This window comes from Phascolarctos cinereus, unplaced genomic scaffold, assembly GCF_003287225.1.
Source record: "Phascolarctos cinereus isolate Bilbo 61053 unplaced genomic scaffold, phaCin_HiC Scaffold_9;HRSCAF=440, whole genome shotgun sequence".
NCBI classification, from domain to species: Eukaryota; Metazoa; Chordata; class Mammalia; order Diprotodontia; family Phascolarctidae; genus Phascolarctos; species Phascolarctos cinereus.
The window spans coordinates 158,612,670-158,627,954 of record NW_027556402.1 but is presented as its reverse complement, the minus strand read 5'-3'; the positions used below and the strand labels follow the sequence as shown (position 1 = coordinate 158,627,954).

General features: G+C 40.2%; 1 long non-coding RNA gene across 2 annotated transcripts; it reads left to right on the top strand.

Annotated features, from left to right (window-relative positions):
* The first annotated feature begins 6,438 nt into the window (after positions 1-6,438).
* Positions 6,439-14,529, top strand: LOC144455123 (uncharacterized). 2 transcript variants are annotated; one of them, XR_013483794.1, is made up of 2 exons: positions 6,439-7,469; positions 12,828-14,529. It is a non-coding gene; the product is annotated as an uncharacterized LOC144455123 (long non-coding RNA). The 2 variants fall into 2 exon arrangements; XR_013483793.1 differs by having other exon boundaries at positions 12,777-14,529.
* The last annotated feature ends 756 nt before the right edge of the window (positions 14,530-15,285 follow it).

Below are 15,285 nucleotides of genomic sequence, written 5' to 3'. Positions count from 1 at the left end.
AAATCTTTGAGATCATGTGGTGTGACAATATAGCCTGTTCTATGAAGGAGTTATGTGTATCTTAATCATATAGACTTGCTGTTGTTAATTCATTTTTAAGTCGTGTCCAACTCTTTGTGACCCCATTTGGGGTTTCCTTGGCAAAGATACTGGAGTGGTTTGCCATTTCCTTCTCCAGCTCATTTTATAGATGAGGAAACTGAGGCAAATAGGGTTAAGTGACTTGCCCAGGGTCACATAGCTAATAAGTGTCTGAGGCCAGATTTGAACTCAGGAAGATGAGTCTTCCTTACTTCAGGCCCAGTGCTCTATCCATTTCGACTCTCCACCTAGCTGCCCTCTTCATTCTTTAAGGGTGGACTAAGAGTAGATTACTGGAAGAGCAACTAGATCTGGCTTAGTTTGCATTCTGGTTTGCTAATTAATTATTCCCTGTGTCATGCTCTGTGGTTACAAGTCACAGAATACCATAATCTCTGAAGAATTAAGGGTGAAGATCACCCAAAGGGCAAGGATGTAGTACATGGTGAGTGCAAGTAGGCTATAAGGACCATGCATATTTGTTATAAGGAATTAATTTCTTTTTCTTTCCTTTCCCCCCCTCCTCAATGGGAAGGAGGGAAAATAGATTTCTGTTCATCAAGAATTTAAATTTAAAAAGCCACATTACCAACAAAGTAATATATAGAATAAGCATCCTGTATAGGGCATTGTATACAGTTTTCATGTTGTTCCCCTTCTCCCCTGTCCATTAAACTGTGAGCTCCTTGAGAACAGGGACTATATTTTGCCTTTATTTGTATCCTTAGCACTTAGCACAGTACCTGGCACATAGTAGGTGCTTAATAAATGCTTATTGATTAGTGGATTGATAAAGAATATTATTAGAAGGATGTATAAGTGAAACAAGATGGGCTAGTCAAATAGTAACCATGATGGTTGATCAACGGTCAGCCCGTACATTGCTCTGGTATCCACAAAAAATTAAAAGAGCTAATGCAGAAGGAAACCCCCAACACATCGGATGGGTCTCTGGTGGGAGATTTGTGGGGCAATACATACAAGAGTTGTACACAGTGAGAAGTTATGGATAGCTTGTGATCTGCACAAGTAAAGAGAATATCTACACTGATGAGATTGTCAGTCCGAGAACTGAAGTGTCAACTGGCTATGAGCAAGACATTTAACCTTTTATGGTGTCAGTTTCTTCAGTAAAATGAAAGATTTGGATTCGGTTTTCTGAGCTCCTAGGTCTAAATTCTACAATTTTATTTTTGGAAAAAGCCAAAAGGAATTCAGAACCAAGTCCAAGGAGGATAGATGATTAAATGGTGGAAGAGAATTTTTGGTTAAAAGGCAAACAAACAAATAGCAAGGTGTGGTTATAAAGTAATGAGGCTGGTTTTCCTGTGTGGTTGCTAAGTTTTCTTTGAAGCCAGTGCCAAGAGAGGAGATCCAGACATATCCTGAGCAATGGCAGCATCTTTGGATGGCTAGACACTTGTCTAGCCTCTCCCGAGGTGACTCCTTGGAAGAATAACATTCATTTGGTGCATTTGTTAAAAAAAATATATATCAATCTCCTTCCCCATGCACAAAAGTTGTATGATTTCATTCTTGGTTTAGTGTCACATTAAACTTTCCTTGATTCTTAACTGACCATTGACAATTTAAAAAATAACAATTCTTAAAATAGTTCTTCTTTGGATGCTGATTAATCATTCACTGCCTCCTCCTCTCCCCCCAGTCTACAAAACCAAACATTTAGAATCGTAGAAGCTAGAGTTGAAAGAAGCCTTCAAGGTGATCTACTTCAAACTTTTTCTGAATGAGTAAATCAACCAACAAACATCTGTAAAACTCCTACTGCGCACCAGGCACTGTTAGGCATCGAAGATACAAAGGCAACAATGAAATAGTGCCTGTCTTGTCCTCAAGGAGCCTAGATTCTGGAAGGGAGGGGAAAAAGTTGGCATGATTCTTCTCCAAAACATCTCTAACAAGTAACCTTCTATCCAGAGCTCATATACCTCTAAATTTGGGAAATTGACTACATCAAGAGGCAGTTCTTTCTATTGGACAATTCAAATTGTTAAAAATTTTTTTCTTAAAAAATAAAATATTATTAAAAATATGCAGCTGAAAACAATACAAAAAGGTGGATTAACTCAGATTAACTCCTTCCTCTCAGCTAAGATATGGGAATTTTGGATCATACAACGCTGGATGAAATTGTTTTATCAGACTGGTTTAACGGTCTTTTTTTTCCAAGAAAGGGTTTAATGGGGCCAGGGAGCTGGTACGGAGGAGAAGTAAATTTGGAAATGACTCATATAAAAAAAGATCAATAAAACTTGTTAAAGAGAGAGAAAAAAAATTTCTTATACTGAATTGAATTCTATTTCCTAATAGCCTCCATACATTAGTCCTAACATTTATCCTAGATATTAGCTCCCAACCATGAACCCCATCATGAAATCATCTACATGCACTTATCCCCAGCATCAGGGTAATTTTCTTTTGAGGTGGATGATTAAACACTGCAAATATTTGAGCAAAAAGTTGCTTTTTTGTGTATTTTGGGTGCACTAATACTCTCTCACCTCCAGATGGTACACTGCGGATTCATTTCTTATTGGTTGTCTCAAGTTGATTCTTTTATTCTTTCAAAGAATGTTAAAATTGTGAATAATGTGTTTAGTGAGGATTTGGGGTGGAGTTTAGATCTGAACGATGACATTCTAACTTGAATTAGGAAGCCTCTGATTTAGAGGCACAGAGGATGAGGCATTTTCATATTATATGCAAATAGAAAAATCCATAAAAATGTTATTCCTTTATATACACATATACACAGAGAAAGATAGAAGTCATTACATTGAAGAAAAACATAACAACATGTTTGATCCACCTATGGAATTAAAAAAGATTGCATTTCTATTTCTATGGGGTTTTTTGGTGTGTTATGAAAATTGTGAGATAGGCATTACATTGCTCCAGGGAGCCAACGTTGGGCAGGAGAGAATGGCTTGAGGTGTAGTGCCTACGTTTCTTCCCTAGGAGAATGAATCAATTTCTTCCCTGTAGTGACCACTGTCCTTTTGACTTGTGGTCTTCCACTCATATGCAGTACAGCTACTACTGTAAAGGCCCCGTGACCATGGAGCTCTTCTTCTGGTATTCCTCATAATGCCCATGAGGACCCCAGTGTATCTATACTCACAGATTGTCCTCTTTGCCAACACACCTTTCCTCCCACTGTCTTTGCCTTAAGTGTACAAATCTCTGATGGAACCTCCAACTATTAATTACCACGGAGTAATCTCATAGAATCTAGCCTCAGCTCATCCATTTGTATGAGCTCCCAAGAATGGTACAGTTTAACCCGCTCTTCATCATCTCTTGGTGAGGTCTTTCATGGAGACCTGTAAGACTTTATCTTGTCATCCCTTCTTAACACACTCTATCCTCAAAAGTGGGTGAAGTGAGGCAGTGAGCGTGTCTAGCAGAGCTGTCAGACCAACAGGATTAAAAATGAAATTCACCTCCATTCTTTTATTGAAACCAGATTCGATGATCTCACTTTTTCCCCAGTTGCTGCATAATCCAATGATGTGAATGGAAACCAACTACCCTGAGTTAATTTGGGTAAGAAAACAAGTGACAGCTCATTTTGAAGAATGAATGTAGTGATTGTACCTCTTAGAATCATAGATTTAGAGCTATAATAGACTCTCTTTTCCACTCTCCTCATTTTACAGAAAAGGAAAACGAGGCCCAGAAAACTTTAGTGACCAGCAAACAAATGAACTAAAGATCAAAGCCAGGTCCTCTGTCTCTCGATCAGCATTTTTTCTACTGCACCACTTTGCTCTTTCTCACAATCTATGCTTAAAATGTTCTGTAGCCTTGGTGTTCTGTGGGATCCATTCCTAATTCCAGATTCTCAAGCTCGAACTCCCTATATGCACGAGCTATGTAAGTACTGCTCAACTATGTCTGCACACACAAATATACACTATACATGGTCTTAGGGAGGAAAAATGATTGCCATAGTAACATAGCATTTTTGGTTGTATCTAGAAATGATGCTGTGGGTAATCTCTTTTTTTTTCTTAAATCTAGCACAACAGTGTAATGACTTGCTCAGAGGAAACATTTTATAAATATTTGTTGATGTAACCAGCAAACCATAAAGATGAATAATTACTTGAAATGTTGATTACCTCTCTAGCATAGTGGCTAGAGGCGATTGGTTGGCTGAGGGCCCTACCACTGGCAACCTGGCTAATGCCTGGGCTTTACCTGTCATTGTGGTTTGCCTGGGTTCAGTTCTAAAGAAGCCCGTGTGGTTTTGGGGTTCAGCTTGAAGGGAGCCTGGCTTCTCCCTAGAGGATTGAGCTTCCTTTTCTCACATTCATTGGTTTATCGTAGCCATCTCAGCTTCCTGAGGAAAGTAATGCTACCTAGGGAAAGTAAACCTACCTACTGCTAGTCTAGGGTTTCCCCAAGAAGAGGGGAAGGGGAAGAGATGTTCAAAATACAAATATGAATCAGGTACGGAACAGGTTTATTCCCACAAAGTGAAGAGATAGCTATATATAAAAGAATAATAGCATGTATTATAGTACGATTCACTTATCACTACTGGTATGATCAGTTGAGAGGTTAATATCAAGCCTTGTTGGAACATAAACAGTTTTTGCTAAGCTGCTAATTAGTTGCTTTACGTTTCTTCTCCGCTGAGCACAATCTGACAGTGACTTCTCTGTTTCTGTCTCTGTCTCTTTCTGTTTCTGTCTCCCTCTCTCTGTCTCTGTCTCTTTCTCTTTCAGTCTCTGTCTCTATCTCTTTCTGTCTCTGTCTCTTTCTGTCTCTATCTCTCTGTCTCTGTTTCTATCTCTGTTTTTCTCATCTTTACTCTTTCTTTGCCACCAGTCCACTCCCATTTCTTTTTCTAAAATTTATTTCATTATTCCCACTTCTGACGTAGCCACAAGCACTCCAGTGGCTGCTGTGGTGGGAGATGTTACCACTACACCCAAGGGCCTCCAGGCTTTTTGAGTTTTCACGAGGCCCTGGCTCAGGCTTGCCTTGACAGGACATGTGATCATGATGTCCACATAGTTCTGTTGTACCCCTATCTCCCATCCTCATCCTCTAGACAGCTCAGAGTGGTCTTCACACTTTGAAGTTGGAAGGAAAAGGGCCACCCAAGGGGTGGGTGGTCCCTTTAATAGATCCACACAGTTCTGGCTTAGCAGCCAACCAAGGGGTCTCTACCCAGGGATAAATCATACATGGCCAGAAGTCATTCCCAAACCTCTCCTCTCTCTCCCTCTTCCCCAGCTTCCACTAGGAATGATGACTTAGCATTCTCTAAAAGAAAGGAAGGGAGGGCACCCAGAGGGCACCTACTCTATCGGTAGAGGGGATGCTTCAGAGCTTGTCAAATGTAGCACCAAATCTATCCATAAAATTGAGCTTGTTTTTCTTCTCAAACTAAAAGGTACCGCCTCAGATATACCAAATATCATAGGATCATAGATTTCTAGCTGGAAAAGAACCGTTAGAAATTGTCTAGTTCCAACTCCTCATTTTATAGTAGAATGAAAGGCTAGTCTTAAGGCAGGGTCTTTCATTTTTGTCTTTATATACCCCAAGTCTAGGAAAACAGTGTGGTATAGTGCGTAGAGAGCAGTTCTCAGTGGTCATGAAGGTGTGGATTCAAGTCTCACCTCTCATGCATACCAGCCATGTGACTATGGGTAAGTCACTTAAACTCCCAGCTCCACAGGAATCTCTCTAAGACTATGAACTGCAGAGAAGGGCGTGTGTATCTACATTGATGGAAGGAGTTTCTGCACCACAGACCCTTCCACTAATGAAATCACAGGTCCAGCCCCCCCAAAAAAGAAATTCCCATCTCTAGCATATTTCATGCACTTAAGAAATACTTGTTTACTTGAATTACAGAGGAGAAAATTGAGGCCCAGAGAATTTAAGCAACTTGTTTAGTGTCACCCAGGGAAGAAATCTCAGGTTTTAAGCATTTATTTAAGGTAGAGGCTCTCCCTGTTCTATTCCTCCCAGGTTTTGCCATTATTATAACATTGTTTTCAATTTAGCTTTTATAGTCTTTCAGAGTGTACCTGTTTTCTACCCCTTTTCTGCATATAACCAAGCACACCAAGTGGGGTTGAGGCTAGGGGACGTACAACCTTATTAGTTATCCATCACTAAGGAATCATTTGTACTGGATGGACCCTGTAGCCTCCACAAGGTCAATAATCTAACAGGAGCAGATAAGAGAATGGGAAAATCCATTGGATTCTCCCTACCTGGATACTAAATATTCCATATTTGTATTTGGAAAGTCCCTTTCATGCCTATAAAAACACTGGTCCCAAAGGGGCTATTTAATTGGCATTGGCTAGGAGTTGAGAAAGAAACTTCATGGGAGACTTGAAAAATCCTTAGTAAAGGCCCTAGGAGTGTGGTATTGTTTTACCTACTGACAGACAGAAAGGTAAAAGGTTGACTCTCTAGCCAACATTTGGAAATAGATTAATTGAGAAAAGTTTGTCGGCTTGATCTGTAGAGCGGATTCCCATCTGGCCTTTAATTTTATTTTTTTGGAGTGAATTTTGCTTAGCTAAGAACTGGGATAAAATGAAAGAATTCATTCCTTGATGAAAGGTGGGTGTTTGTGTGATTGGGCATGTTACATGGAAGGAGCTGGAGCCTGGGATCAGCTGTTCCTCTGTGCTGGGAAAATATTTTCAGGGTATGACTGGCAAGGGTATGGGACTTCCCTAAGGGCCCATTTCAGATCCAAGCACCTAGAAGCTTGTATTGAAGCCAAGAAGGAGAGGAAGTCTGCCTTAGCCACAGCTCAGCACCCACATCATAGGAACCCTCTGAAGAGGAGCCTGCACCAAAATTAACCTTCTGTTCGAAAAATACAAGCTCTGAAGAGCTCATCGTCAAATCCCTGTATCAGAGCCAGGACACGGTGGTGCCTCCTGATATAATAACTGAGTTAACCGACACTCTGAATTTCTCAAATAAGGAAAATGAATAGCTCCCAAGGACTCATCTCCCTTCCTTTCTCCCTTGGGGAAGAGCTGAGAATGAACAGGACATCTTGAAGCACACAGACCTGGATGTATTTACAGTGATGGTAATAAACAGCATAGTTTCTGAAAGATAGTTTGTTCAGAATTCCAAATTTTCATGGAGCTGAAGCTGGGTGACAAGGAACTGTATCTTTGGATTGGGAGGTTGCTTAGGCTAAGTCTTTTCTTTTTTTGCTCTGGAATTTCCACTGAGAAGAGGTATCCCTGTTGTCACCATTTGCATATTGATTTAGAAGGAAATGTAGGCTTAATCATTTTGGTTTCTGTGTAACTTTGCAGTCATACTGAAACTAGAATGTGAAGATTAGCATTTGCGGACATCTTTCTGGGGTGAGTTTGGTTTCCCTTAATGGCTGTAGGAGGAGAAAGAAAGTGTGTTGGGGGAGGAAAATGGGAAAATATGTTCTATAATTCCTGTAAAATGGGCCCTTTGTGTTATCTGGAAGAAAGGGAGGGGACAATGGTGGACAAACCCAGGAGAACCTCTGTACAATCTTTCATCCTGGCAGCTAGGTTCATTGAGAGTGTGAATGGATGCATTGCCTTGGCATTTGAATGCTTACTGGGATTCTGAGTAGACTTGCTCTAAAATGGTTTTAAGGTTTTAAATTGGCACTGGTTCAGTGTGTGTGTGTGTGTGTGTGTGTGTGTGTGTGTGTGTGTGTGTAAGGAAAGGGAATGGGGTGGGGATAAGGGTCCATCATGATCTGTCTGTCTTTCTCTCTCTCTCTTTCTCTCTCATTATCAAACTATTAAAAGTCCCAAATAGATAATTGGAGACTGTGGATAGATTGAGCTATGCAGAATGTTTTCACGAATCAAACAACCCAGTTTTGGGCAGATTGAATAATCAGAGATCTATAGCATAGCATGTTTGTGAACAGTGGGCAATAACGCCAGTACTTTGAACAACTGAGTATTTTGGGGAGAGGGAAGGTTACAGGATCTGGACCTGTGATTTCATCAGTGTAGGTAAGTCATAAACTCCCTCTATCTAGATGGGCTGGCAACCTTTGCAATACAGGGCAATGAGAGGTTAAGGAATTTGTCCTTTGTCACACAGCTAGGGTGTTGTCACAGTCAGGACTTTGAACCCAAGGCCGACTAGGTGGCACAGTAGACAGTCTGCTGGGCCTGGAGTCAGGAAGACCTGAGTTCATATCCAGCTTGACACTAACTAGCTGTGTGACCTTGGGCAAGACTCTTAACCTCTGTCTGCCTCAATTTCCTCATTTGCAAATTGGGGATAATAAATACATTTACTGCTCAGGACTGTTGTGAGGGTAAAATGAGATAATATTTGTAAAGTGCTATATAAATGCTAGCTATTTTTTAATCTACTAGGCCACACTGAACCTCAGCTTAGTAATCAGTAATCAGCAAACTAACATCTAAGTTGAATGAATGCTGAATCCACACGTACAAGCAACTTTTGGAGGTTAATGGTCCAGAACCTGGTGGCAGACAGATGTGTTTGAATCCAGTCTTCAACACTTGCTCATTGTGTGACCAGGAGCAAATCATTTAGCCTCTGTAAATTTTAGTTTCTTCATCTGTAAAATGGGTGTAATAGCACATAGTGCCTACCTCATGGAGGTAATATGAGGTTCATATGAGCTCATGTTTGTACAGTGCTTTGCAAACCATTAAGCATTAGACATATTACAATTATTACTATTGTTCAGACTGATGAATGAGAAACTAATGAATCCCTTATGGGGGAAAAGCATGGTTCAGAAGGCCCTTCCTGCACCCCCACCCCTACCCCCTGCTAGCTGCTACTACCTTCCCCTCTCAGATTACTTTCCATATATGTATTATTTACCATGTATGTAACTAACTATTCATCTGTTGTCTCCATCATAAGAATGTAAACTCCTGGAGGGCATGGACTCTTTTTTTTTTTGTATCCCCAGTGCTTAATACAGTGCCTGGCACATAGTAGGTGCTTAATAAATGCTTATTGACTAACTGGACTGACAGGGAGAAGGACTTTGGACTTCTGTTTCTCAGTTGCTAACTCAGTGAAAGGTCTTAGGGGATGTTTTATCTTGTTGATTTTCTCATTATGAAGTGGACTTAAGTGATTTCTGAAGAATGATGATGATTGAATGAACAGGTTAGAGACCAGTGCATATTACAGCTGCTTTGATATTTCAATTTCAAGGACTCTCGATTTCATCAGTAAGGGTGCTCCTTGGGGCAGCTAGGTGGATAAAGCCCTAGCCCTGGAGTCAGGAGGACCTGAGTTCAAATCTGGCCACAGACACTTGACACTTACTGTGTGACCCTGGGCAAGTCACTTAGTTGCCTCACATATATGCATACAAAAGGGTACTCCTTTTTACTGATAAAGATTAGATTCCTTTACACCTTACCAAGCAATTCAATGATCTGCTATGGAGGAAAAAAAATAACATAAATGCTCATCACCTTCTATATTACCTCCTTTGTCAGCTTTCTGCTGATGAACCTATTAAGTGACAGATACAAATTTTTGCTCAGTTGCCCTTCAAAACTTTTATGGTCTAGCATCTTCCTTACCTCAAATCACTTTTTGTCCTTTGTGAATGTGGGGATTGGAGAGATTTAGCTGGAAAGGAATAGATCTTTCCATACATCCGGGTGTTTTGAACAGTTGGGGTTTTGGAGTTTCCCTATTTCACATAACCAGAAAGGGAAGAGCCATTGTTAGCATTCACCTCAGTCAATTGGCTTTTCTGATTAGGAGAGGGGTGGTGGCTGGTTGGCTTGCTTCTGCTTTTCAGCAGGTTTCCAGTCACTGTTAATAGCATACGGCAGATAGGCCATACCATCTCTGTTAGTTTATCCAGAGGCTAAGACAAATGCGTGCCAAAAAAGAGATTTTAATTTTTGGCCATCTTTCCCTTTTCTTTCTCTAGAGGAAGCTAGATAGTACAGTGGAAAGATCCCTGGGCCTAAAGTCAGGAAGGTCTAAGTTCAAATCTGGCTTTAGACACTGACCAGCTGTGTGATGCTGGGGACGTCACTTAATCTCTGTCTGCCTCAATTTTTTCAATTGTAAAATGGGATTAAATGAGAGAATTTTTGTAATAATATTTGTGATATTTGTGAAGCACTTAGCACAGTGCCTGGCACAGAGTAGGTGCTTAATAAATGCTCGCTCCCTTCTCCTTCTCCCCCTAAAAATGGGACTGAAATGACAATGAAAGAATCTCTGAAGCATCCTCCCAAGATGCAGATAAATACACTATGGGATGGTAGAAAGGACATTGGATTTGGACTGAGAGGACGTAGGCTTGAATCTTATCACCGCTACTTGACTACTAGGTGACCTTGGTTAGTAATTTAATGTGTTTGAATCTTAATTTCCTCATCTACAAAATGAGAAGACTAGATTAGATGATCTATAATGTCCTTCTAGCTATAAATCTTAGAAATTCAGACTTTCAATGTGTCCTATTCCAATCTGAATATGGGTGGTCTCCCGTACTGCTGCCATGTTAGCCTCTCAAAGGTTTTAATTTCTTCTAAGTTTCATTTCCTATTGCCTAGGGCATCAATGTGCTTTACCTGCCCAGATTCACCTTTTTCAAAGGCTGGTTGAATTAGTCCATTAACTGAACTGGGGTATGGTTATGATTTTTTACCTTTTCATTCATTATTTGCCTTCTTTTCATGGAGCTTCCTACCACCCCATACTTGAGTTCCAGGGCTGATTAGAAGGTAGAAACTGGAGATGGAGGAGATTTAGTATTCATCTTCCTTCTGTGAATGCACAGATAGTTTATAAGAAACACCCCAAGGAGTCAGGTTGCAACTCCATGAGAATACAGTGTTTGGTACTTTTGTACCTTTTCTAGAAATTGCATTAAAGAATTTAAGTGTTGGACCTCTACTGCACAGACCATATCTGGTCATTACCTTTCCACAAATGACTCCCAGATCTATATCCAACCTTATTATCCAACCTCTCCTTAGCTCTAGCTCTGCACCATCTTTTAATGCCTTTTAGACATTTTGAACTGGATGTCCAGGAGATGTTTCAAACTCAACATGCCCCAAACAGGACTCACAATTTCCTCCAAAATTACTCATCTTCTGTACGTCTCTATTTTTGTTGAGGGTGCTACCATTCTTCCAGTCTCCCAGGTTTGCAGCACTGATGCTATCCTGAGCTCTTCACTCTTCATCTTAACATATCTAACCAGTTACTAAATCTATCATTTCTAGCTTCCTCACATTCTTTCCTCCCTCCCTTTTCATATAGCCACTGCCTTAGCTTAGTCCTTCATCACCTATCCCCTGGACAATTACAATGGCCTCCTGATATTTCTCCCCGCCACAAATTTTTCTCACTACAATCTGTTTTCCACGTATCTGTTAAAGCAATTTGTGGAGTTATGATTATGTCATTCCCTTCTTGATAAACATTGGTGGCCCCCTATTGCCTCTAAGATCTCATTTAATTTCCACTGTTTAGCTTTTAATGACATTTGCAACCTGGTCCCAACCTATGTTTCTGACCTCATATACAAGTCCTCTTTTTCTTTTTCTATGGTATAGCCAAATTGGCTTTCTTGGGGTTCCCCATACATGGCACTTCATCTCCTCTATCTATGCCCTTGCAATGTACCTAGGACAGTCTCCTCACCTCCATTTCATGGAATTGTTTACTTCTTTCAAGACTCAGATCAAACATTACCAGTTGCATGAGGCCTTATCTCAACTCTTCCCTTCTTCCCTCCCACCACCAAACCAAATTGATAGGTTCTTTTCTTCCTAAATAATCTACTATTTATTCTGCATATACATATATGTACATATATCCCTTCATAGAATATAAGTTCTTTGAGAACATTTGTTTCATTTTTGTCTTTTTATACTGAGCTCCTAGCAGAGTACCTGACATTTAGTAGGCAATCAACGAATACTTGTTAATTGACTGATGAATGAATTCAGCCTGCAGAGCTGGTACTGAGTTCCAAGTACCAAAAATGAAATCTCTATATGCCTCTGGTTATGAAATTGCAACCGGTAAAAAATAGCAGTGAAAATATAATAAAAGGTCATAAAATAGAGATGCTACTCCATGGATTGAGTCACCCTAAAAGTCTCTAGTGGATAGGAAAAGGTTGTATTCTTGGCCTTACTCTATTCATAACTTGCCCCCTCTGTGCCTGTCCGTTCTTATAACCATACTCCCCCTCCATCCAGTGACATCAGCCTTCTTGCTGCTCCTTGTACATAACATACCATCTCCTGACTGTCTGTTCACATACCTGGAACACTCTCCCTCCTTGTGTCCTTCTCCTTGCTTCTGTGGATTCTTTTGAGTTCAGCTGAAGTCCCACCTTCTTCAAGAAGCCTTTCTTGGTCCTCCTTAATCTTAGGGAATTCCCTCTGAGATTATCTGTATTTATTCTGTATGTGTATATGTGTGTGTGTGTGTGTGTGTGTGTATGTATATGTACACACACATATATGTATGTGTATATATGTGTGTATATTGTATATGTGTACATAATTTTGTACGTAGTTGTTTAAGAAGACAACCTCTCTCATTATACCATAGTCTTCTTGAGAGCAGGGACTGGTTTTTTGTTTTTTGATGTTGGGTTTTTTTTCTTTTTTTTCTTTTCTTCATATCCCTAGCACAGGGACTGGCACATTGTAGGTATTTAATAAATGCTTGTTGACTCACAGCCTGAAGATTTTATGACCTGATGCAGAATGAAATGAGAAAAACCAGGAGAATAATTTATACAATGACTACAACATTGTAAAGGAAAACAACTTTGAAAGACCGAAGATACATGATCAAGGCAATGACCAGCCATGACTCCAGGGGAACTGATGCTGAATCATATTTTCCTTCAATTGGCAGAGAGATGATGGACTAGATGAATATTGTTGTTGTTTAGCAGTGTCTGACTCTTTGTGACCCCAAAGATACTGGGGTGGTTTGCCATCTCCTTCTCCAGCTCATTTTACAGATGAGGAAACTGAGGCAAACAAGGTTGAGGACTTGCCCAGGATCACATGTCTAGTAAGTGTCTGAAGCCAGATTTGAACTCAGGAAGATGAGCCTTCCTGACTCCAGACCCTGAGCGCTCTCTCTGCTGTGCCACCCAGCTGCCCCCAAGAGGTGAAGAAAAAGAAGCGCATTTTCAGTTATGGCCAATACGTGAATTTGTTTTGCTTGACTATATTTATGTAAAGGTGGAAGCCCATGGAATCAACTGAGCAATCACTCAACTTAAAATAACTAACTTAAAGTGAGAATACTGCAGCTAAATCAACCAATCAAAGACATTAAACTAGATACAAGAATTCCCTAATCAATTTGAAAGGAATGAAAGCCGGGAAATGAAATGAAATGATCTCGCACAAAGAGTTATTAGCATTGGCTGAAGAGACTCAGTCATGCCCTGTAGGGTTCATATAAAGTGGCAGGCCAGCCTGGAGAGAGCAGCTCTAGCCAAGCCCGACAGAGGGAATCATTTGAACAGAGAGTGCAAGAGCCTCTGCCTTTTCTTTCCCCCTTGTCAGTTCTAAAGAGTTGAAGCATTTGGGCTTCTTACCAACATCCTAGCAGCGTCCCTGATTCAGCAGTGGCTGCTGGCAGAGTTTGCAAAGGTTAGCCAAAGACAGAGTAGATAAGGAGTTGGTAAGAAGTTCAACAGAAAGTTCTACCGATCCTCAGGGGGAGTTTCATGGTGGTTGGATAGAAGGGAAAAAAGGCCTTCCAGCAAAAGGAACTATAGGAACTGCAACTTAGTCCTTCTGCTGAATCACTTTCCTATGGACTCTGTAGGTACCTGGGGAGGGTATACCATAGACTGGGGGTAGCAGTGATGCTTATTCCAATTTTCCTTAGGATACCGCCTCAGGAAACACATATTTCTAGAAAATAATTAAATACGGTTAATTAATGTCAACTGATAATCCATGGAGGGAAGTATACTAGTGAAGGTGAGACCTTAGGGTTACCTTATAAACATGAAAGAAGAAGTAACCAGCCACTGCTAGTACAAGTTGGGGTTAGGTGAGTAGGCACCACACTTATTTGCTACAAAGAAGGGATTTTATTACCTTTTTTTTGAAGGGGGAAGAGTTGTGGAGTGGGGCAGTGATAATGAGGTAAAAAAGAAATAAAAAGAAGAAGAGAGACAAAAGAAAATCAATGAAACATTTACAAATACACAGAATTGTTTTAAAACGACTATGTTAAATATATACTTAAAAAACCCCAAATTGCACATAAACAGAGATTCATGGTTTTATATGATATATGGCATTCTTCTTATGTTCTTTTTTTGCGTAGGAAAATCTTCACGTTTGTTGCTGTTCAAGTTCACAAAAATAAAAAAGATTTTTTAAAAAAATAAAGGCATTGTTTCTAGAAGGAGGGAGGTTATAATCCTACTACAATTTGCCTGTGTCAGACTACATTTGGAATATTATGCTCAGTTTTGGGTGCTATAGTTTGAGAAGAAAATCAACATTGAATTGGTGGGGTGTGTATGATCAGGCATTTAGAAGGTCTTGATACTATACCACACCAGGGCCAATGGAAGGAATTTAGGATGTTTATCCTAGACCTAGATGAAAGAACACAGGGAGGTGGGGGTGTGTTTGGGGAGAGAGATAGGATACTTGACTTCAAGTACTTCAAGGGCTCTTACATGTAAGAGGAATCGGGAATGTTTTGCTTGGATCCCAGAGGGGAGAAATAAGAAATAGATATTCCAGAGAGACAGATTTCAGTTTGATATGAGGAAAACCTTCCTAATAATAAGAGTTGTTCAAAACTGGAATGGGTTGCCTTGTAAGGGACTGAGTTACTTGTTAGAGATTTTCAAACAAAGGCCGTTGCTTATCAGCAACACTGCTGACAAGGGGGCTTGGCAGTCCCCTGGGGGCTTTTGCTGAGATACCAATTGAACTAGATGACATCATGGACCTTCCAAGACTGAGATTCTATAATTCTATGATGCAGTTACCTTCCTTCTTCCAGATCCCAATCCCTTGCAATATCATTCTCCACAATAACATTTCATAGGGATTACCTATACCTGTTATCTCACAAACATTTTAGTGCCCCAGCTCAGCCTTTCTTTCTGACAAGCTTTATTCTCTTCCTTTATGCCAGGATTCATGA